This window comes from Panthera leo, chromosome A1, assembly GCF_018350215.1.
Source record: "Panthera leo isolate Ple1 chromosome A1, P.leo_Ple1_pat1.1, whole genome shotgun sequence".
NCBI classification, from domain to species: Eukaryota; Metazoa; Chordata; class Mammalia; order Carnivora; family Felidae; genus Panthera; species Panthera leo.
The window spans coordinates 33,261,721-33,266,172 of NC_056679.1; positions in this window are offsets into that span (position 1 = coordinate 33,261,721).

The following is a 4,452-nucleotide window of genomic DNA, read 5'->3' on the forward strand; positions in this document are numbered from 1 at the left end:
ACAATAGGTTCAGCTAATGCCCATCTTCTCAAATAAATACAAAAAAAATATTTTTTTCCTTGTGGTGAGAACTCTGAACAACTTTCTAGGAGTGTTTCTATAGTTTCTATAAACAACTTTATAGCAGTGTTAGCTATAGTTCTCATGTTGCACATTATAATCCCTGGTGCTTATTTATTTTATAACTGGAAGTTTGTACCTTCCTCAAATTCCTCCTCTCTTCCATCCCTCCACCTCTGGTAACTGCAAGTATGATCACTTTTTCTATAAGGTGGTTTTCTTTGTTTTTTTTTTAATTCTACCTATAAGTGAGATTATACAGTATTTGTTTTTCTCTGTCTCACATATTTCTCACTTATTTCACTTTGAGTAATTTCCAATATCCCATCCTCCAGGTTGCTGATTCTTTCTTCTGCATGGTTGAGTCTACTTTTGAAACTCTGTTGAATTCTTTGGTTTAGTTATTGTATTTTTCAACTCTAGGGTTTGTTTTTTTCTTTTCTTTTTTTCTTTCATTCTTTTTTTTCTTTCTTTCTTCCTTCCTTCCTTTCATTCCTTCTTTCTTTTTTTATGGTAGTTGCTGTTTCCTTGTTAACTTCTTGTTTTGTTCATGCAATAACATAATAAATATTCTTTTTGTAGTATCTCAAGGAAATGTTACCAAAATTGATGAAAGGTGAGCTCTGAAGAAAGTCTCCACCAATTTCAGAGAAACAAATTATGTAATATATGTTTTCTGGCTTCAGTGGAATTCAGGTTGAATTCAGTAACATGAAATAATTAGAAAATGTATTATATATATATTTAGTTGGAATAATAATAAAAACGTGTCAATTCAAAAATTATGCCTTAAACGTATACAGTGATCTATATCATTTATTCCTCAAAAAAACTGGGTAAAAAAGATTTATAGGAACTTAAAAAAAAAAGTACCTCCTGTATAATTTCATTTGTCTTAAATTCTATACAATGCAAATTGATCTTTAGTAACAGTAAGTAGATTACAGATTATCTGGGGAAAGTGATAGGTTGGGGGATGTGGGGAGAGGCAGACAAAATGGATTAAACAGGGTTTAAGGAAGCTTTTGAGGGTGATGGATATGTTCTTTACCATTTTGATGTTGGATTCATAATTGTAAAATATAATGGATATATATAAAACGTGTGTGTGTGTGTGTGTGTGTGTGTGTGTGTGTGACAAAGACATGTTCAAGAATATTCATTTATAATGGCCCCAAACTAGATGCAACCCAAAGCTTCTGCAATTGTGTGTGGATAATAATGTTATATCTTAAAACTGCATATTATAATTCAATAGCAATGAACAGATGACTGCTACATGCACCAAAATAGAAGAACTTACATATATTAAACAAAATAAGCCAAATACAAACATATTGTATGATTCCATTACTGTAAAGTTTAAAAACAGGCAAAACTAATGCATAGTGATATAAGTCCAACTGAGAGGTAACTTTGGGAAGTGAATAGAGGGGAGGGAGACTGGGAGAAGGTACTGGCGGGGGATATTGATTGCTGATAATATCTCACTTTTGGGTCTGCATAGTAGTCATACAAATGCTGATTTTGAAATAAAATAATGAACCATACAATTTCTTCACTTTTATAAATGTATTCCCATAAAATATACTTTAAATAAATATTATTACCGATCTTCACTTCTTTGTCTCCTGTCATCACTGATATACTCTCTGCCTTACCCTTTCGTTACTTTTACCTTCTGTGAAAGGTATAGTGGTTTATGCTCTAGGAAAGAAGTCCAAACGTATAGAAGAGAGATGTGAAATCTTTTCCACTGAAAAGAACAAAGTATCCATAAAAACTCCTTCCAACTTGCCTCTGTTATTCTTCTAAAGTAGATATAAGAAACGATGGATGTAAAGGGGACAAGAGAGAAGACAAGAAGGGAGGGACCCAAGAAAGAAAGAAAATGAAGGGAATGTCAAAGAGAATAGCTGTGAACTGAGGATTAGGACAATTAATGGAACTAAGAAAGCCCAAAGGACAAAGAAAATAAGAAAGGGAAGCCAGAAAATTTTCCATTCGGTCTTTTCACTAGTATTAAATACTGTTTATAATTTTGATCATTATACACATAGCTAAAAACTATAATGACTGCTGTTTTTTCATTTTACAGGATGCCATGTAAGTAAATCTATAAGTAAATGTCTTTTTCAATTTCATAGGCCTTTGATAGGAATCCTTCCAGTGTCTCATTTTCAAGGTAAATCTCATGATACATTGTAAATTAAAATTTTCCTTTTGTTGGGATTTTTTACTTTCAAAGTTTTAATAAAATTATATGAAGACTTCTTATATCTGCATGAGTATAGACATATATCTCCTTATGTTTAAAAGCTGTGTATTTCTAAAGTTTTTTATCAGTGCATTAATAGCATCAGTTTGGGGACACCTGGGTGGCTCAATCAGTTAAGCGTCTCACTCTTTTGAGTTTGGCTCAGGTTGTGATCTCACAGCCTGTGAGATCCAGCCCCGTGTCGGGCTCTGTGCTGATAGCATGTAGCCTGCTTGGGATACTATCTCTCCCTGTCTCTCTCTGCCCTTCCCCTGTTTTCTCTCTCTCTCTTTCTCAAAATTAATAAATATTTTTTAAAAGCTTCAGTTTTGAGTATGTTTTATGAAAAGTTGATATTTCTCTAAAATTTCAAAAACACTGGCTTATATCTATATTACTAATTAAATATTTTAGGGAGAACTTTTAGGTTTTAAAATATACATGAGATTTATTGGGACACATTTGGAAATGTAAATGTATATATTCCAAAACATATTTAATACTTACTAGTAACTATACTCTCAATAACAAAAAGTACCATGACTTAGTAGAAAAAAATTTATTAAGTGAGGCAATTATATCTGTATTCTAGGATAAAACCTTTACCCAATATATGCAAAAACTTATCACATTGATTCTACGTGAATATTTCATTGATGCTGAGAAATGTATTTTTGCACATTTTAGTATTTGTTATAGTGGGATGCATCTGACAATTGTTGTCACAATTGTTATAGTCTTACAATCACTTTAAGACTGTTAGCAGTTATGACAGAGCTGTCATTACCTGCCATGTATGACCTTGGTCTGAGCTATTCATATTGTAATTACTCAATAGAATCATGTGCGTTATTGGAACTACACATGTCAAGTTTGATTACCATTTTAAATGTCTTTTAAAATGTCCAACTATGTCTCAGCATTGAAAAACAAAATGGAATTGTGTATGCAGAGGCACAGAAGCAGAACCACAGGGCATAAATAAGACATTAGTGAAGCAAATATTCATTGTTGAAGGAATGTGGCTGCAATTTCAAATTTTCTTGAAAGCAACAAGCAGATACTTTATGGGACTTGAACAAGGAAGACACTCCCAAGTAGGGAAGCTATCTTATTTTATTTCTCTGAAATATGCAAAAGAATTTTCAATCACTGGCCATGGGAAAAAAATGAAACAAGAAATTGTCAATTCCTAGAAAAATTTGGACTAAGGGAGGGAGAGACTACTGTGGGAAATTATATATTATTTAAGTTATCAATTTGTAGAACTTCCAGGTGATTTTGTGCACAGAGGCTTAAATTCCAGCAATAAGTAATTTTCTTGAGAAAAAACACAACTATGAATATGGTAAAATCAAACACACTTATGTAATATCAGCATCTAAATTTGAAAAATGGGTTTCAGTGGCTTAGAAGAAAATTCTGTAGACAATAATTCAGTACTTATCTATAAAGGCTGGATAACCATGCTCTTGAGGGCAAAGAGTAATGCATTATGTGGAAACATGAAATTGTTGACCGTGATTGCAAAATTAATATACAAGATTTAGGCTATGAATGAGAGGGAATATTTAGCAATCTCTAATGTATCTTTCATGTATGCATTTTTGTTTATATGTGCCCTAAATTGATATATATGAAAAACATCTATTTAAGGTAGCTCACTCAATGATTGTAATATTTCTGTCTAAAACAAAGTCAAAATTTTACAAAACACATCCACGAACCCTGCTAAAGAAGCATTTATTTGTGAAAATTTGCAGAAACAGGAACAGTATCAGAAACATGGGTTTCCCTTGACCCATTGTATTTTAGGCCAGAATGCAGTGATTTTGGCAAGCGGAATGTCAGAATGTAGAAGAAAAGCTCTGATTGTGGTGTTTTTAGCTGCATAAAGAAACAGACATGTTCCTGAAAGAAGCAGATATTTAGCAACAGATGACATGGCAGCAATACAGGTCCTGTTCTTTTTTCTCTTTCTTTCTAATATTTATTTTATTATTTTAAAAGTGTATTTATTTATTTTGAGAGGGGGTAAGTAGAGGGACAGAGAGAGAGGGAGAAAGAATCTCAAGCAACCACGCTGTTAGCACGCAGCCCAATGTAGGGCTTGAACTCCAGAAACGTAAGATCAT